At 35.3% G+C, this 21866-nt stretch overlaps 1 protein-coding gene across 1 annotated transcript in view; it reads right to left on the bottom strand.

Annotated features, from left to right (window-relative positions):
• LOC113233763 overlaps positions 1 to 12310 on the bottom strand; it is a 57415-nt gene extending 45105 nt beyond the window's left edge. Inside the window, exon 1 of the mRNA XM_026468953.1 lies at positions 12083 to 12310. The gene's annotated coding sequence lies outside the window, so the exon portion shown is untranslated. The remainder of the gene's footprint in view (positions 1 to 12082) is intronic.
• Positions 12311 to 21866: the final 9556 nt, after the last annotated feature.

The following is a 21866-nucleotide window of genomic DNA, read 5'->3' as shown; positions in this document are numbered from 1 at the left end:
ACCGATTACCTGAGATTACAAAATATAGGCAGATGGACCGCGCCGAACACGAAAGTGAAGCCACCAAAGCAAATACAAATTCAAAAGCGAATACAAACTTCCGTCAGTACTAGGCATATAGCGTCGCATTGTTTGCACGTCACGAGTGATTAGTTATTTTATGTTTTATGTTGTACACATAAAAAAAGATGGAATATCTTTTCACAGGGAACTATTGAGTATTTAACTGTTTTGTAATTTATTTACCCAATATTTTTTGAGATTCACTCGGAACACAAAACCTCGACATAAATTCGTATGTGTTGCTAGTTTATATCGAAATGAGTTTCCTTAAATTAGGTAAACATGCATTGGTGATAGGAGCATCGATTAATAATTAATACCTTTTGTTTTGTAGCTTTTTCTGTTTTCTGAGCCGTTTCTAGTTTCTGAGCCGATTCAATAAAACTTGGCAAATAAATATAATTCCACAAAGCATTGAGGTAGGTTTTTTTTTATAAAATAGTTATAATTGTGTAGATAACCATAAGTTTCTATGCTCTATACAAATAGGTCTATGCTATATTTCTATTTCGTTACCAATTTATTGATTATTAAAAGAGTTTAAAAATACTGACTACTAGTCGCAGTAAAGGTAACTGGCTGAGTGAAGAAACATTTTAAAGTGCTTATAGGTGGCGTTATGGCAAAAAAACCGTTTAAACCTAATCCTCCAATACAACTAGCACATAAAGAAATTCGTAAGACCTGCTAGCTCGGTCTGTAATTCAGTTGGCAGAGTGGTAGCCACGTTGAGGCAACAGTCACTGGTTCGAGTCGAGTCGGGTTGAAAGAATTTTCCTGTGTGTTTGTTCGATCTTTGTATCTATAATTATACTTGACTAAGTTTCAAACGGAAATATCTGTACTGATCTAGAATATACATCAAATCAGCATTCAATCCCAATACCGTTAATGAATTCGGATAATTTAAATTGATAAAAATATTTAATTAATCTTTACTTTACATTAGTTGAAAATTAAGATCTGTGTGAGCCCAAAATATAATGATTGCCCATTGTGATTGACGACAATGATTATTATGATAAGAAGGTATGTTTGTTATCTCTTTATTTACAATTCACACCACTTTATTTACAAATGGTTCCCAAAATAGTAGGTACAAACATAAACGTAAATAAATAGGTCACATAATCGCAAAATAAGCAGGATGTTGAGGGATGTTGGTTAAACAAACTCTCAATTGCCTTGTTTTCCGGTACCTACGCAAACTAGTATGGAAATTAATTAAGAGTAACTGGCAAGAAATATGTATAAAGGAACAAGTAAATGCATGTATTTAGGTTGATGTAATAAGTCGGTGCTAATTAGCAGGTGGCGGACAGGTTCCCGGTGGCGGCGGCGCTTGCGCGGTCTGCCCTGCACGCGCACGCGCAGCGTTAGCGCTACCGTCTTATTAATATGTCTCCATACACCTATCTTGCTAATCTCGCTTTCTATAAAAGGAAATCGAAATTATCTCATCGCAACTCTCTATTTCTCTCTTGGTACTTTTGTTAATTGACCCCACGCATGTTTTTACTATTGACTCAACGAAATTTGAAACGCGTAATCAAAATTCTTATATGTTTGTTCGTGTTTGTATGCGTGACCGCGCTGCAGCGATCAGTCTGATGTTTTCTTTTTACTACGCCCTTCCTCTGACGTACGCGACATCAAATTGTATCACTCAATTGGGCCGCGCTTAACCGTCGGTGTTAAATTGGCTTGTACACAACTGCTCCATTTACACCCTTCCTTTATTGTTTTGAATCTGACCCGATCAAACGCGGCCAACTAGTTGACTCGCATCGTGTAGTCACAGCTGCAGATTCGATTTCCAGCTTCTATCGATAACCGCAGGTTTTATAAAGGCCACCGTGTATCGGAGCGCTCGAAGCTCGACCAAAAACACACTCGTGCCGAACGTTCGATGTTTACCAACACAAAGCTTTTAACAAGACTTGTAGGTTTCCGGATCTCGCATAAAAGCTCAAGGAAAAAGAAACAAAGCGAGTTCCGTCAGTGATACATTTCAAATGCAGGTAATCTATAAGAAGTGGATTAAAAATGTCTCAATGTGCAAAACACGCAGTTAATTGCGGTTCTGCGGAGCTCATATCTAGTTTGCCGTAGAAGGAGGTAGACCTGCGCCTAGAGCGATATAAATAGCGTCGTCACGCGGAGTTGGCCTCAGCACAGATGTAAAGTGGACACCAGTTTTAGAGCTCGCGTCTATTTCAAACAAGTGTAAATAAATCTAGCGAGTCACTTTCGTCGCCGGCTGTCACTTTCATTAGCTCGTCCTGTCTTGTCGTTGGCATATGTTATGATCATATGCGCATATGACGACGTGATACGCAAATTGCTTGCAATTTTTTACGGTTGCTGTTTTTGCATGACGACTCACCTTCGCTGATGAGAAAGTTTTAAAGACATGTTTTTTGACATTACGTTCTCTAAATATTTCAAATTACGTCGTTAAAGCTTGTAATTGTAATTTACAAGCATTGCACTTGATTATAAAATACCTAAACAAGATTTATTTGGAAACAAATAGGCAATTTCAAATAAATAGGTAATTAAGTTGTTGTCAATATCGATATGCGATTAAATTGGATGGCAGACGCACACGAATAATTACAGTTATGAACTGATAAACTTTGTTAATTGAAACTATTATTATAATTAATTAAAACTGATATTGACATCGTGATGGGTTCAGTAATTATAATAGCAGTCGATAGTAGATTGAAAGAAAATGACATGAACATGAAAGCGCGTTACCAAAGTAAATGGCAACCTTGTCTAACTGAAGTTAAGTGATTTGAACTTTTCATATGCGTTACTTTACTGTTAATATATTAACTATTGAATAGACGCTTAATATATAACATTTGACGTTTATATTGATGGGTAAATATAATGTTACGAAAGATTTTAATGCAATGCGTGATGCAAACATGTTGAAGAAGTCAGCCGTGACCACCGAAACGTTGGTTTGTTTGAAAAAACAAATAAACACGATTTTAGATTCGAATAAATGTTTTCTTTTCCAATGCGTAGCAACCGAGAAAATTCTATATTGAAGAAGTCAATTCTTTTAAACGACTATATGAGAAAGTGAACAACATTTAAGCTTGTTCTTGGTTATTAAATTATGGATGAGAGCGATATCATAAAGCAATGAGTATTTTTTTCAAAATAGATTAGCTACATAGGTTAATATTTCATTTCATATACTTTCATTTCATACGCTTTAGTAACTTTAACAAAATATGATAATTAATAGTCTGTAACCTAAATAGCCTACAATGTTGTTTACGCAGCGTCAGTGCGTAACTATGAAACCACGTGTTCTACCGGTCGGATATCAGCGCCGGCACAGTGCATTCCGCACGCATCGCGCGATCCGATCGCTTCCCACGACATTTTGCCATTGATTAATTGTTCACCCGTCATTATTGCAATAACCACACTTGTAAGCTGTAAGGTAATTAGTAGATATGCGTAATCGTTACGTGTAAATCATTAAAAGTAAAGTTACGCCCTCTTGTAAACTAATCGCTGACCGCTCACGATTCATGACTTCGCGTACCACTAGGTATTTTTATTGTTATTCAGTCAATTGAAGTGAACAATCTAAACTGTTCATGTTGTTTGATGACATAACGATAACCGTTGTCGTATTTACAGCATGTAAAGCAACAACCTTGGATGCCGCGCCGTACTGAACCAAAACAAATGGTCTCGACACCGTTACAAGTTCGCGGAATCAAAAGAAAAAAGTCAGCGGGCAACGGTAATCTTTGTCCGGTGAGTGTAAGATCGAAATCCTCGGCAATAAACCACCTAAATGCTCAGTACGTAACAACGCCTTACTAATTAAAACTAAACCGAGAATCAGAACGCTAGTTTTGATGGCATTGCCCGCTCGTTAGCTGCAGATTTTATAGCCTAAAAATGGACAAAAAGACAGCAAACTCTTTGTTCACCGTACAGTAAATATAAATATCTTTAAGTCGCGTGTGAATCTTTAAATGAATAAGGAACGACTAGTTAAACGGGGCTTGTAGGGCTGCTGCTGTTTGTAAAAGGGCAATAAATAAGAAGAACGCGGTCGGTTGTTGCCTTTAGTTGTTGCTTTTTGCACCCAGATGGCATAGTTCCCAGTGAACATTTTTGGCGTCTAACGTATAGGTACGTAAGCACTTACTCAAACGAGTGAGGCGTGCCGCAATTGCCTGCAACGGCGGGCCCCCGGCGTCATTAGGCCGCATGTTTGCCTTGCTGCCACATTTGTGTCTGGCTAGTCAATTAAGCGGCATTAGATGTGGATAATCCATCGCAATCAGGAAACAGGGAAAAGAAAACTGCATTAAACAGAATAATGCATTCAACTAAAGTAAGAGTAGAATGCCTAAATAGTCTGCCAACGAATACTTGTGACGATTGCTCCAGATCTCAATTGGATTAGGTCGCCGTCTGCCAGAACTGGTATTGACAGCGCTTCATCGGTAAAAAATCAATACGCGGAAACTGCCTCGATTCTTTAAAATGAGAGAAAAAGACAAGTTTCACTTCCAGGAATTTCTTGAAGAACGTTAGCCTTCAATGTTAACAACGACGCAAGAGAAAAAATAAGTAATGAAGTAGCTATTGTATGTCCATGAGGTGTAGACGGAAGGCATGATCCGTGGGAGTCGCAGCGCGGGAGTCGACCTGCCCTGCCGCGGGAAAATCTCGCGGGTATTCACATGATACGATACAAGTCATAAAAACGCTCATAAATAAAACTGACACTAAATTTCCTACACCGATTGATTAAATTCATGCATAGATTGAAAATCACAATAGAATCCCCGCAATTGATACTAAACCAATATTGAACCGAAATTAAAGGAGATTGAAAGTCTAAGGTTGATATTTTTTATTGATATTCAATGCCGTTAACTGAATCAATTACAGGAGGCGAATTTTATTTAGATCTGCCAAGGCGTAACCGCTTTCACGCTAATGTTTTTCAAGATTTATCAATTTACGTGTTGGTATTTGTTTTCACTCCACGCGGATTAAAATCGGGTTTATTTTGAATGTCGAAATTGTTTACTATAATTATAATTACCTAAATGGTGTTCCGAGTTTCATTTAAGGAAATGTGTTTTAATAAACATTCTGAAGAACTATGTAATTGATTAGTTACAAAAGATGGATGATGTTAACAGTAAAGTAGAATGATAAATTTAACGAGCATATATACAAAGGGCGGGACTGATAGCAGGGACTCGAGGAGAAAGTAGTAGCCTGGAAAGATTTGTAGGTAAACGAAAAGGCTCCAACTGAAAGTATACGCAATTACTTTTACTTAATTAGTAACCAGAAACGATGTGGGATTGACACTGGGTTGCTTCAATTTGGGAGATATATCTTTTAATATTGAATTTCATTGAAAGTAACACACAACGCTATTCGAATTAAGTTGTTCCATTGACTGTAAGGCGCCATAAAAATATTTATATGCAATACGATACAAATGTTAAAGTGGCCTTCTCTAATTTGATGGCATCGAAATTTGGGGGCTTCAATTTCACCATTAAAGTAGTGTAATAAAAGTCGTTGGTTGATGGATAGGATAGGTTTGTCGGTCGAGCGGCAGGTGTGCGCGGTCACCGATTTTATGGCAGGTTCCGAACGCCGCAGGCACTCGTGCCAATGTCAATGTAACCACTTTTGTTAATAGAGTATGAGTGTTTATTGTCCTTTGACTAGTCTTGATAGAGAATGTTGTATTACTTTTTTAGTTGATTATTTTGTGCATACTTTTGACGTTTCGATTGTTAAGGTTGTAAAACCCGTGACTGTACCATAAGCAAAGTGGTGTAGCTCACAGAACACAAATTTGTATGGCACTTGCTACAGTTGTATGAATCCAAGGATTCATTACTTTAGACAACAGAATATGTTTTTTTATGATATCCAGGGACGTGCTAAATAAGTTGTGCTCCTGGTGGTAAGCGACACGCCAATCCATAACAGTTGCAATGCCGCTTAGAGCTTTAAATCGCAAAGATCTGAAGTGGAAAGTGGCAATGCCCGCCACTGCGCTTATCACCCTGAGACGTAAAGTCGACAAGTCCTATGTGTCTGTACTTTCACCAGCACCCTTCAAAACCGGAACGCAATAATGTTCACATTGCTGCTTGGCGGCAGAAATAGGTACGGTGGACGAACTCTTTCACAAGGAGCGCTACTGCTACGAAAATGATACAACTAGTATGCAGAGAAACTTAATGAGCAAACTGGTATTGTGGAAGACGCGATGATTCTCATAATGGGCCTAGTTTCTGTAACCCAATCCGCGATTATGCCCATACACGATCGTTTACATTAGCAGCATATTCAGACACCATTGTGTCGACTACAGAGTAGCTGCACTAATGGGAAAACGAACACACGCTATTACATTCTCTGCACTATATTTCTGCAATGAAGTTGTGAAAACGGTTAACTGATTAATAAAAGGTCAGTTGTTGTGTGCGTATACAGCGCGCTGATCGATTCCAGTCGACTAATTTAAGTTGCTTAATTTGTTTTATTCACAAAACAATCAAAGGCTTTTATTGGAAATTGGATTGAAAAGAATAAATACAATTTTCAACTCAGTAAATTGCAAGTTGCGGTAAGTTGACATTAAAACATTTGCGCCTGTAGTTTTTTGTGTGTTTAATTGAAATACGACAATTGCACTGATTAAAGTGAATCTTATTACAAAGGGAGAGGCAAATGGGAGCCAACCGCCTACATTGTCATATACCATACATTAAAGGATTTAGGGCTTAGTACATTTAGCAGCATAAAACTGGTCGAGTGAATGTAGCGGCGAACGTGCGAAGTGTTAAAATGGACGCAAGGATATCGTGAAATCGAGTCGTGTTTATGAATTACGACCAAGGATTGTGAGAAATAAATGTTATGTTACAATGTAGATACATTGTATGGGTTCAATAAAGACTGAATGTGATTTGTGTGCAAGTTTTTTATGCACTACTTGTGATACTAGCGTGGTTTTATAAACAACAACACAAATGCACATCAAATATGTTGCTTCCCTATACAAAATGCGTGTGATCAAAGGCACAATGTGTGTGAAGAAAATATTTAATCAAATGGCTGATGAGCTAAAATCCCAAAATGTTAGTTTGTTTGAAAAAACAAGCATACACGATTTAGATCTAAAAAAAATGTTTTATTTCCATGTGTAACAATTGTAAAAAACTTTTATTTCGTTTTTTTTAACGGGGAAATGCTTTATGCATACCCTCGAGCCCGGGAGACTCGAGGGTGATGCGGCACTGATCCTCCAGTTGAGGGCGCACCCTGTTTTCCGAGTGTTGTGGGCGACGTGGGATTCCGCAGATTCACCATACGACGCCCCCAACAATCGCGAAAACCTAAGAACTCGATTTTTTATTTTTAGCTGTAACATATTCGGACATTTTCGTTACACCTGTGTGCCGTATGACAGCGCCTTGGTTTAAATTTAACATTAGGAAGCATCACATCAAGATATAATTTTATTATTAGCGTACTTACATACTAGTAATATAAAAAAACTTAATTATGAAACAACATACATTTTACAAGATGCAAAAATGCATTGATGAGTAATAGTAAAAAATGTGCTATGCTATTTTAAAATTCCATCGTGTCGGTTCTAGCTTTTTCTCAAAAAAAGTATTACTGCGGAGTTAGTGTAGGCTTCGGGCGATTGCTCTTTTTACGAAATTTTATTTCAATAATAGTACACTTACTGGGAGACCCAAGGGCTGGCATCTTACATCCAACGTCCCTGACAGAATTTTTGCCACCCTGCTGTAACCTAACCTTAAATTTTTAAACTGTATGTTTGTTAGTAATTTGATTAGGACTTAACGTAGTAGAAAGTATAGTCATATTATAACATGACAAGTATGGCAAAACGTAACAAACTTAGTAACCAGAGTTATAATCTCGCGATGCACTCGCGTTGTACAGCGCTAGTCCCACGCGTCTTTCATTAGTACGCGAATGTGAGCGTCCGTACTCGACACGCGGCTGGCATGCACACATACAAACCGTGCTGCTACGTTTGTATAGAGTTACCATACTTGTTATATTATACTACAGAACATTCTATAGCTTCAAAGGACAGTTCTACTCTTAAGAATTACAAAGTGTAGTGGTAACATAGTTAACGATTGTGATAAATCATCCGCCGTTTTTTTTGAAATACAAGACGACGGCAGCATAATACGTGTCATATGTAGGAAGGTATCTACGATTGGTCAAGAAGATAATAACATTTTATATTGCGATTTTATGTTATTAATATTTCCAATAAGAAATAATCTTAGACCTGATTTACCAGATCTATTCTCAGATTAACAAAAACGTTGACTTCGACTAAGCAAAAATGGTGACTAAGCAAGTTTTCGTATTTACAAAACGAACTTGGCTTATGTTTAAGCAAAAAATTACGCAGTAAACTCCAAGCTTAGTTTAAATTCTTGCTTACTAAAACAAGCTTTGCCTAAGTTTGCAAAGCTTGTTTCGTGAATATGAAAAACTTCCTTAGCTCGCCATTTTTGCATAGTTGAAGTCAAAGTTTGATTTATAAATGTCAGCTTCAGTCATATTCACTATTCTATAATTATTTATAACCTTTAAATGTGTATAATCAACAATCAGTCTAGTAAAAATGAAAGATTTTTCCCGATTACAAGCAGTGCCTATATGTGTAAGTGCCTGGATGTTAGCAAACTCAGCTAATATGCAATTTAATATGGAACAAAAACTCCGGACACGCATCGGCCGATGCTCCGTGAAAATGCAGCCAAGGCCGGAAAATAAAGGAAAATGTATACGTGATTTTTAACTTTATATACCTGTGAAGTTGATATGGTAAAGTATCAATCTATGTTGTCTCACATGCGATTTTATGTATTTTTGGTGAAGGACTAATAATGGCATCAATTCGGACAGACGCAAACTAATAATATCTAAGAATAGGACACGAATTTCTACTTAAGAGCGGTTATTCACGGCGACTTCCAGCAGCGTGTCTGCAGTGATTTAGTTACACGGTCGCTAATCGTCTGGCTTACACATGCGCGGTTTAAGAAGCAGTAAATATTGATGTAAACGCGACACACGTTTTAATGATTCAACATCGCGCGTTTGCTTCGATGCAATCGCCTGCAAAATCACTAGTGTCGCGATACAATCGCGCGCTGCACAAGTTTGCATCGCTGCTATAAGTCGCTGTGTGTAATCGCTCTTAGAGCTGTAAAATTTTAGTGGCGATACTAACAACACAAGCCATGTCATATTTATTTATTGAATATTATGATGTTTTGGCATCATAATTTTCATATAGTTTTTTAAGAAACACTTATTTGTAAGATCTGCTAACTCGTTGCGTAGCTCAGTTGGTTAAAAGATGTCACCTCGGCATGGCAACAGACCCCGGTTCAAATTTCTTTTATTTTATTTAAAAAAAAAATATATTTTTGTAATACCAAGTATCGGGACGAACAAGTCGTGCGTCTGGTGTTTAAGTGACACGCCTATCCACAACAGTTGCAGTGCCATTCGGAGCTTTATATCGCAAAGATCTGAGGGGCACTGCCATTGCGCCCTGCACTCTGGAACATAAGTTGACAAGACCTCTGTGCCTGTGATTTCACCAGCACCCTTATCCTTCATTTAAAACCGGAACGCAGTAATACTCACGTTACCGTTTGGCGCTAGAAATAGGTAAAGTGGCAGTCCTTCTCTGGAGAACTATTTCATAAGGAGCTCTCGAGAGCTCGAGAGTTTCGGGAAGACGAGTGCTTTGGCAGTGCCCCTCAGATTTTTGAGATTTAAAGCTCTTAGTGGCACAGCAACTGTTATAGACAGAAGTGTCGCTTATTACCAGGCGCACGACTTGTTCGTCCCATCACTTGGTATTAAAAAAATCCCAGCACTACGTCCTGTGTCCTTGTAAAGAGATGATAGTAGCGGATAAAAAGAGGACGCGTGTATGATCTTTTATAAAGCCTTGTTTTATGTCCCCAGTCTTTGGCGCTGATTTTACAAGCAAGTTTCGACAATCGAAAATGTAAAACATTTCCTCATTATACGAAACATGCGGAACATCTAACATTTTATCCAATTAAGAACGTGCGGGATGACCGTAAAAAAGACAGAAAATGAAATTTTCTTCAGAGGAACATTCTAATTTTTTTGTAAACGCCCGCTGTTTACAAAAAAAATTGAACTTTCTTGAATAAGTGCCTACTGAATATAATTAAAATCTTTCAATACTTAGAAGCCACATTGATTTCAAAATGCATGCTTGTTGTTATTATTTGAGAGAGCAATGAAATTGATTAATAGACACCTGCCCACTTGAATGTAGCTTCTGTTCAAGTGATTTTAGTATGGTGCGTTGGCTTCTATGTTTTATACAACGTATGTATATCCAAAGGAATTGCGCAGAGTCGTGGTATACGTTAATACGTATACCGTATGTATTACGTAATTATGTGTTATTAGGGCGAATTTATTTTATGAATGGGTGTCAGTATTATCAATACCTTTATTAAAAAACAGCTTTGATATTCTTGAATTATGGAAACAATTATGACTAAAGTTATTAGCTTAATAAATGCATTTTTTCAAACATAATTTAAAAATAAGCAATCCTTTTTTGGCTTTTTGCGATTGGCATTTCAGCCACTTACAAGTTTTTGTTTACTTTTGTTTTTAAAAGGGGGAAACTTATAACATAAAAAGGAAATTTGGGAATGGGATTAGGAAGGCGAAGACAGAGAGAAAAAAGGGAGAAAGAGATCAGGCGAGGAACTGTGAGATATAAATAAATAATTAGTATAAATGTAGGAGAAATATGATATACTTACACAAAAGCAAATTTTTTATATTATTTTCTGAAATAAATCCAGATAGATTACTTTAAAATTTGTGATGTTTGGAATTCCGACTAATGCGATTTTTGTTTTTTTTTCAAATATCGAATTTCACATCAGTGTGTTTAGACAAATACATCTAAAAGAATTTTTTTTATGTTATATAATTTTTTTTATATATTATTAATAAAAATCTAATTAATTATAGTTACTGCTACAAATTAAAAAAAAATAGCAAAGATCAATAAACAATGGTAACAAACAAGTAGTTGACCAAATATTGTCACAAAGATTGATGCATCGGGATGTTTACAAATTGCTATCAGTCAAGGAATTTTGATTATTGTTGTTTCCATTACGTCCCAATCGAGGCATTGAGAAACTATAAATTATATCTATATTTTGTGTCAAGGTATTAAATAAAATCTAGGACATATGATTGCAAAAAGGGGAAAAAAAATTGATAGATACAAAAGACATCAACGGTTCACTATTGTAAAGATGTTATTTTGATACTGATACATAGTTAGTTAACAATTATACATCATATGTCCTACAATTCCTTTGCTTATAAAATAGTTATCAAACATAATTGATGCTATAAAACTCGAGAACAACACGATGATTTACAAAGTCAGATATTGTGCAATGAGAATTCCTATTTAATATAAAAAGTTAAATAAGAAGTAGACAGGTAACAAGAGTTGCAATTTATTAATCAGTGGAGATAATTGTTTCTAAAAAAATACAACCTTCTTAACTACTCATGTTGTTTACTATTGTTATTTTACATTTACAGGTGTAATCTAATTTGCAATTAGCAAAATTAGCAATCAATCTACGTCGGCAACTTAGTGATTTGCTTTAACTAGAAAATCAATTAACAATGTAAATGATAATTAATAAAATATCTATCTAATAACAAACCTGACCAAAACTTCGGCCTTTAAAACAAATAATGACATAGAAACCGATTGATTCGCAACGAAATGTGCGACCTTCGGAAAACAAAATGCAGTTCATGCTGCGATCTCTGCTCGCAGAGTAATCAACTGCACATAGCATATGGATATAATATGCACTAAGTAACTTACCGTAAACAAGCGGTCGCTTTGAAAATGAACTGTGCACCTCCAAGTTGTACAGTCACGAAACAAATATAAACAAACACAAAACTGAACAGTCAGTTCGTAGAAACAAAAAGAAAGTATTGATAAAACAATTGATCGTTCAAAAACACCACTTCATTCACGTTTCGTCGAATGGGTCGAGTAAGTTTCGTCAACGAGAGCGAACGAATCACGCGTACGATGCGCGCGACGGACTCCAGTCGAATGATTCAAATTCGAACAGTGCACGCTCGTACGCGAATATTGTGCTTGCTGCGTTCGGTCGCTGTCGCCTTGTGGGCAGACAGACCGCATCGGAGTAAATTAAGTCCATAATGCGTTAATATGCATATAATCGAAGATCTCTCGACATCCGGAGGGAAAGAATCTGAATTCGACCGTGATTTTGATAAACCTCAACGTCATGCACAGTGCTTGTGTCATATAATTTTTGGGAAGTTTAAAGTAGCAATTAGTTTGCGAATTAAGTGCGGTTATCGTATGTAAATCATTATTACTCCATGAATGATAATTAGGATTTGACACACCTCTATATCAAGGTCTACTAATTGACACGTTTGCTCTAGGCTCAAGATAAATATCATAGTCCTAACTATTTCTGACGCAAAGCAACACTGTGTTCTAAATTAAAGTAGGTAAGCCAGTGCAATCATAGGCACGGGAACCTTAATCTTCCGTCTCACGACCGGTGGAGCTGCATTGGCGCTTACTATCGCATTTTCCATCAGACTGTTTTTTGGTTTTTATTAATGAAAACACTTCACGTAAAGAAGCATCAGGGTGACATGCTTATGAATTATGGTACAATATATAACAATGTCAAAATAAAGTTATTGTAATAGCCTAGTGACACAAATCACCCATACGATCTTTCATTGAGAGCATGTCCTTCACGTCACTTTCGCAAGTCTCCGACATCGCGGTCCCGCGGGTGACGATGACGACACGAGTGATGAGTGAAAGTGACTTGGTTATGTTGTTTGTTTGTTTTGCAGCCTCCCTCAGCCCGTGCCGCGTTTATTTAGGTGTGACGTTTCCACTTTACACTCCTGTTGACTAGGTTACTCTTAATTATTTTCCTTAGGGTCCATTGATGCTTAATCAAGATGTGTCAGCATAAATTTAGTTAGACACGAGGTAATATTGTGACTGTAATGGCATATTATTTGTCATTATTAATCTATTGAGTTATCTTTATCTAAATAATTCTAGAATTATAATTATGCAGCTTTAACAATTTGGACGTGATACCTTAAACATTAGATTCATCAAATTGGTTTACTTTTACAAATATGCGCAACAAATTGGACACCGAAAAATCTTTTGTGTAAGCACCTGAGCAGGTGTCACGCGCTACCTGGTTACCCGTAAGGCACCCCTTCCATTGAGCCCCAGATTTGTTTAAATAATATCAGTTTAAGTATTATTATATGAGCGCACGTGGAAGAGCTTATGCCTGTAAAAGCGAAAGAATTATGTTGAGATATAAAAATACTGTAACTGAGTCGTCGATAAATCTGAGAATATTTAGTTAAAAGTTGAAGCAAATGAACTATTTTATTTATTATAACAAATAATTAAAGATTTATTTATTTTTATTTATTATTTTTAGGACAACCAACAAGACATGAATTAAATATAACAAAGTTGAAGTGAGTGATACAGAGACTTATACTAAATTCCTTAATTAAAGGTCGCCACGGCATGCAAATGTGATCACGACAGAAAAAAGTAAACTAGTTGATGGAATGAAATTAAAAAATAACTCAAAATAAACCAAACAAAACAAATCAAATAATTGAAATAATATAATAATATAAAAAAATAATATAATTAGCTACAATTAATACAATATCATTATTAAAAAAAGTAACTATTAAAAACAAGATAATCTAATATATATTATATTATATATATTTTATATATATATTTTAAATATATGCATATATTAAAAATACATACAAATAAAATTTATGTGAATCGCAATTGTGTTATTCGACAAGGCTCCGCGGTGCCGTTTATTCAAAAACTGAATATTTACACAAAAATTAAATTATCGTCTCGCAATTACAATCTAGTCAAGGGAGCCATAAATAGCTTGTGAGGGAATATTAAGAAAGCAATTTCGCTTTTGTAAATAATTGTACAGAAACGTTTTCTTTGTGTTAGAGCAACGCATACGGTATTTTCGTGACATTTTCCAACGAGGTGTTACCTGATACCACACTCGAGTAGATTTAATCGATTTAATTTTAATACTATAGTTATTACTTTTGTATATTGACTATCTTACTTCGAAAGGAAAGCTACGTAAATGTACTTATTATTTATGAATTCGGAAGATGAGCAGGAGCATCCAACTTCCAAATTTGGCAGTTATGGTAATAACACTTTTATTGTGATGAATGTAGTAATTAAATTATATATGAATATGTATAATTTACTTTAACGTAAAATTTTATATTTTCTTTGGCTTTTGGGATGTTTAGCAAACTTTACCTAAGAATAATTTATTTCAATCGTAATGATATAAAACAGAATACTTTAAAAAATAATCGTATTACGCACATAAGAAAAAAATATGTAAAGTATTACCACTTATTACCAAGATCATATTTCCATTAATGTACACCTTAATTGTTTCTTGTTTCGCGTTTGTTTCTATAAATTTCAATAAACAAATATGTAACGATGTTTATTATCATAACGCACGCACGTTGTATTTTGCTGCTTGGTTGTTTTTTGTATTAGTGGATAATAAACGTACTTATCTGTAGTTACTTTGCATGTTGATTTTGTGTTAAATAACATGTGATAAACTATTATTTTTTCCTTTAAACCTTTTTTTCATTGTATAAAACAAGGTAAGTCTAAAGATTACAGATTATTAAGTATATAGAAGATTATTATACACTTACCATTTGAATTTAAAATTGGTCCATTTATTGGTGTAGGTTACGATTTTCCCAAAATAAGGTCGGTGTAAACAAAAACAAGATTATATATCGTTCCGTCATTGACCCGATTGTAGACATTTGCCCATGGAATCTGCCGAAACCAGTGTTATAAGATTTTAAGTCACAGATTCGAAGGGATATGTTAATGAGTATATATATATATATATATATATATATTATATATACTACGGCATATAGGATATGCAGTCACCTAAAGAGTCAAAAACGCTGTAGAATTTTAAGAAATTTACCATTGAAATAAACATACTAAGATTCGAATTTATTCCGGATGATATCTTATCAAAAAAACTTATTATAACTTATGTAACTAAGTTATGCGGACAATTTCTATATTCAGTGACTATTTGTAACTATACCATCTAGTGCTATGGACTTACGATACTTTCGATTATTTCGGAGACAAACATTATTTTAAACTTTTTGAAAGACTTTATTTAAGCTCGGTACAATTGTTCCCGCTGCCGTTGTATAGTCCAGTACAGGCTATTACAAAAATAATACGGTAAACAGTTGCACATTAAAAAAAACTACAAGTACAGTATTAGTAATTGTAAATTAATTCAGTAGCTTTGATTATAAGCAGGTTCTTGTAGATAGTTTGTGGGAGCTATTAAATATCAATTTGGCGACAATTTATGTCACCTCGGTTAATGATAACAATATTTCAACAAGAGACTTTCTGTAGGATTTCGCTACCAGTTTAATTATACTACTAATTTTCTCACCTAAATAATTCCATACGAGTTGCCAGAGGTATACACTATAGGGCCAAGAGCACGTCAAGCTTGACACATAAAGAGTTAAATTCAACTTCACCACATGCGACAAGAACGATCTAAAGCGTCAATCTCGTAGTAATGCAAAATTTATTATTGCACGCAAATTACTGAATTTTTTAAATTTACTATTATTAAGGACAACCAATACACTAATTAAATATTTAATTTGGAGATTACCTACACTACTGATGTAGTAATAAATTGTTGAATGCCACAACAAGCAACAGTCAAACACAACAAGTTATTTATACAGTTATTAAAACTTTAACTATATATAAAATAGAGTATATAGTTACACATAGCACAAGATTATATACATTGACAGTGAATGTTAATTGAGTGGAATACTGGCAAAGTGTTTTATAAAGCAGACAAAGAAGAGTTTTTTTCTATTACATCTAGCGACGGGACGAACAAGGTGTGCACTTGATGGTAATCTTTTCGCCTATCCATAACAGTTGCAGTGTCACTCAGAGCTTTAAATCACGAAGATCTGAGGGTCACTGTCACTGCGCCCGTCACCCTGAGACATAAGTTGACAAGTCATACGTGCCTGTAATTTTACCAACACCTTTATCCTTCAAAACCGGAACACAGTAATGCTGACACTACTGCTTGGCGGCAGAAATAAGTAAGATAACAGTACTAACCTGGACGAACTCTTTCACAAGGAGCTCTACTGTTACTTTAGATTAAAAAGAGTTAATTTTAAACGATCTAATAGATTGTTAAGACGTGCTTGTACTAAAAATTATTAACTCAGGTGGTAACTTGGAGTACAACACAACCCAATATAAATGTATTGAGAAGATTAAACACGGATATTCACCTTTTTTAAAAAAAATACAATGTCATTTATTCATCGTGAAAATCCGGTATGGCATGAAAATCTGTTGTATCCGTATGATAACCCTGACATTAAATTAGCCTTTAGTGCTTAGTGCTTGTCAAGTGTCTTTACACTGTATTATGTAGTATAGCATCAAGACACTTGACAGTTAAGACTTAAATTTAACTCTGTGCCTCTTGTGATAAGAACAGTCGAAAGTCCAATATGTCAATCTTGAACTGCTCTTAAATATACCATGGACTTTTTTGTACTTTATGTAATAGGATTATCTATAACGACATGGATTAACGCTAAAGTGAAAGTGGATATGAGTCAATGAAACTCAGGAATGTTAAGCTTAATTATCAGTCAGAAAAAAACATAAGCCTCCGCGCGTAATGTTAGCGTTGTTGTCGATGCGGAACATGGTGATTTGTTACAAAATATGATATAAGTATTACATATGTTTTTCCACAACAGCATCTTTATATTAGCGACAAAGTTTGCTTACCCTTGTACGAATTCGCTTCCTCCACCTCACACTCTGTACGAATTGAATATTTCTTGTATTATCCTAAAATTTAGCATGTATTTTTTGAAGTCAAATTATGACGTATACTTACTTAAACACAGGAAACAAATTTCAACCATGAAGCTGGAATTATTTTATAATCTGTTAAATGCGTAAGAAGGCTCTCAGAACCAAAAGGCCCGCTGGGGTCAAGCGTCATAGGGATAACAGGATTTCACTACCTTCAATTATAGTATTATTATAGTATTTTTTAATTGCAGATAAAGTAAATAAAGATGTATTAATCGTGCCAACTGGTTGTTTTAGCATGTTACAGGTACAATCTACACATGCTACACCAGCTGTACATAATAAGTATCAAGCCACATACAAATGTATGTATGTGAGAAAATCAGCCGTTAGATTGTACTAACTTGTCTATGTAAACATCAAGTGATAGTTTATCTCTTTAAATTTAGGTATACGATTGAGTGAGTAGTATATAAATGCTAGTGCTAAAACTGCATAGTGCTGAAACGGCACAATGAGATAGGTACTACGTATAGAAACATCTACATTTCCTTGTTTTCACGGAAATCTATTCTGTCTTTGCGTACTTCCGCATTGCTCGAAAATGTTTTGACCACAAAACCGAACAACTAATGTTTAGAAAACATGCTGTGAGATTTGCTTGCAGCGGTGATTATCAGTCATCGATATGAAAAGAGCCTTTTAGTAAGTGTCAGCTAGTCACGAAATATTGATCTGAAAAAATAAAATAACAAGAGACGAAAACAAAGAATACAATACATAATTGGATCAATTGGACCATGACTGAAATTTTGTTAGGGTCCTTATATATAGTTTAAATTAATATATTTTATGAAATTTAATTTTTACCTGAAATGTAGTGTTTATTGAGCGGAATTAATGCGGTTACACACAGCAACTTTTAGCAGTACTATTGCAGCGATTCATTCGCGATGCAGTAGCGATGCAATCGCTAATCGTCTACCTTTACATAAACGCGCGACTTAAGCAGCGATACAATCGTGACGCAAACGCGATGCAGTCTTTAATGAATAAGCGACTGTATCGATGCAGTCGCGCGTTTGCATCGATGCAATCAATACAATTTGACACTAATAAACGGGGGTGGTTGGAAATGAGGCAATTATTTATGTCCAGAAAGACTTACGCGTTTATATAAAAATTTCAAACTTCAAGCTCGATAAAAAAATTGTCAAGATGGCGTCGTGTTTAGTTCCGGTGGGCCGAACCGGTGGATTTTAGTGAAAATACTACATTTTCACTAAAATTGAGAGTTAAAAAAGTAAAATATAACTTAAAAATCAATACTACAATATAAATTAAACCGTTTCCTACAGTATTTTTTAGAACAATATATATTTTCGGTAAGCTAATATTTCTTTCGAAAGACTAGTGTGTTATTTGGGGGTACAGTTTTTTTTTCGTAGAATTGTAATTTGAACAAGCTCTGGATTACTCGATTTATTGAATACGATTCATTGTGTCGGGATATGCTGTGTTTATTTTTCAGTAACTCGTTTTAACGTAAGCTGCGTTACTGTTACAGTTAGCCTCAGTTCGCTGATATTTTAATTTGTTTTTCGTAACCTTTAATATTTCCCAAACAATTACAGCAATAAAAAAGAAATAGTGCATATGGCGGTCGTATTACTAAGTGTACATTACTTAGGCAAATCAAAAGGTTTGCTTTCAATATTTTCCTTTTATTGTCATATACCACCTTTTCGTTGTGTTTAAAGGTACCCAGTGCACGGATTCCATAAGAGATAAGCGTCGGAGTGAGCTGTCTCGGGGAGTGCAATCTAAAATAATAAGTGCATAGCTTCTGATACAATAACCTGCGTGAAAGCCAGTTTCTCCGTAATCCGTCGAGAGTGAGTGCCGACTGATGTCACGATTCCGCTTTCTTCCATCACGCATAATATTCAGGTGTTATCGTTTTTCTGAACTATATTACCTATAGCGCTTAGTTTTCGACATCATTTTATGAGACGCAATCTCAGATGGCTCCAAATGTGTTTAAAGACGCTGTTGTTCTTAGGAAGTAGAACCTAGTAAGTTCAACCTAATGAAAACGTGGACGTGTTTTTGAAGTGTAAGTAAATAGAAGTATCATCTAATCAGTTTTAAAAGAGTACCCATTTCTTCATCGGCAGTACGTTAGAGAGCTTATGGGATTATGGAAATGTTTGAATTTCACATTTCAGGCAATGTGGCATGTAACATTTTACGTAACATGATGATGTAAAGTCTAATAAAAAGGTATGAAATATTTTTTATAATATTTTTATGCTTCTTTATTAAGTCATGTATCCTGTATCACAATATTTAAAAAAAATCTTGATTGTGTATTTCTGAATAAGTAGTTTTGCGTCTAGTTCCAGGTGTTCACGCCTGAACATCCTTTTATTGTAGGTATGAACATAACTGGTCTTTGAGTTAAGTCGTTATGATTACGTGTTGGTAAATGCAATTTTCTGCCAGTCTCGCAATCTAATCTGTGAGCTTTTAGCACGGAGTCGAGGTTAATGGTTTTTATACCACTGCGTAACGTATGATGGTTTATTATTTAAGTTCTGAATAGTGTGTAACGTAAAACATATTTCTGTTAGTGACCGTCATCACTATGAGAATGAACTGTAGTTCTTCAAGTTACAAGGATTACCTGGCCTCGAACTAGGGAATTGCCTGTACTACGAGTACCAGAAAAACAAGGGCACTACCTAGAACAGAATCAATTTGCAATAGTTCATTTGTAATTGCCAAGTCTATGGTAGGAAAGATATGTTGCCCGTCAAGAAATGTCCAGTCACCGGAGATTTTAATCGAGGTGACAACCTAGACATTCACCAAAGATATTCTTCTGAAGAAGATCTTCACAATCATATTTTTACTTCCTTATAAATAGTTTAACAACTTATTATTGCCTTTCATGTACCACAAAATGCAATGATATTATACTTGACAAAATGTGTGCCGTCAATCAGACTCAAGTCGGTCAATCAGATCCATCGCAAGGATTTTTTGCTGCAGTTGTCATAAGTTCGTTACCAGCTGAAATATCCTTTATCGGTCCTTTTTGTTCAGGTCATCAATTCATATTCGGTCTTGACTAAAAAGAGGGTTTACATCCTGTATAAAAATAAGTGGACCATAATGGCAAGTGTGTCGCGATAATAATTGCAATGTCAAGGGCCCTGATAAGCGATGTTAGTACAAGCATTAGCTGTGTTGTAAATATAAAAAACACGTGCATTAAAAGTCCCACATAATTTTTTTTTAATGTAATGTAGGAGGTATGCGCTCGTATAGGACCTACTTTAGAGTAGTCATCGTTATTCATGGACATAAGAATCAGAATACATTGTTTATAGCATAATTATGCTGCCCTCTTTGTCATCATCAACTAACGCATTAGCATTTGGGTAACTTTCGTTTGAGCACCTAAAGTTATTTATTCTTTGAAAAATATGGAAAAGTGTCAATTACGCTGATTTAGCTTTACAATAAAACTGAAACTATACAGATATAAAAAAACCGATTAGAAGGGGTTGCAGATCTCGTTTTGCTGATCCCAGATAATGTTAATAATTCAACTGGAAACTAACACTAATGTTAAATTATATGAATAAAATTGGGTCCCAGCGGCAAAGTGGCCAAGGTGGTGGCAGTGTTCCTCCTTTGTATCTATAGCTATGCTAATACGTTGGGCAAGGTAGTTGCCGGCCCTTGGATTTTCCAGGCAGTCTATCAAATTTTTTGTCAAAATTTTGTAAAGATGGTGGGCACTGGCACCCCACGGATCAAGGGTTTCGACTTCAAAGGGTGCAAATATGTAGTCATTGTGTTGTTTAAAATTTCAAATTTTTACTACTTTATTGGTGCACTAAAATATGGATTATTTTAGATAACATCATGAGAAAAAAAATATTCACAAAGTTTCTCACAAAAATACGATTCCTCGCAACGACTAAATGTTTATTACTTAATTCTGAGTAGTTTTTAAGACCACAATTTGCCAACAGCAATTATAAACAGACAATGAATCCGTTTTAATGGCTTGTGTTTCATAAAATTCTTCTGACACTTGTATAGTTTACAAAACATCGCCACAAAGTTTAAATTATGACTCTGGGACTATTCCCAGACATCAAGTCAACATCAAGTGTTGCAACGGTCGATGTGTTTTATCGAGACTTTAGATTGATACTCGACATAAACGTAATGTGGAATAGAACCAGACCGTTAATATTAGACGTACATACATCATAATACGAAGATTTTCACAAAAGCTGTAATGCGCTTATCTCTACGATTTATCTCTAAGTGACATTTTATAGTACCTACATAAAAGGCGACAAAAAGTGAATTTGTTCTAAGCGGATATATTATGTATGATCGCTTCTGTATTCGCGATATAAATGTCGTGGCTAAATAAATATCTTGAGAGATGCTAGTTATATAGCCTAGTCTTAGCGAAACGAAAGACTCCGTCTACATTTTTTAAAAGAGGAAACGTAAAGGCTGTAACAAAATAAAATTATATAAAAATGTACAATTGATATAAAACACTCCCTGTACAGACTAAACTGAATACCTA

This window comes from Hyposmocoma kahamanoa, unplaced genomic scaffold (assembly GCF_003589595.1).
Source record: "Hyposmocoma kahamanoa isolate Upper Pololo Valley unplaced genomic scaffold, ASM358959v1 80, whole genome shotgun sequence".
In the NCBI taxonomy this organism is placed as follows: Eukaryota; Metazoa; Arthropoda; class Insecta; order Lepidoptera; family Cosmopterigidae; genus Hyposmocoma; species Hyposmocoma kahamanoa.
This window is presented reverse-complemented; position numbering and strand designations above follow the sequence as displayed.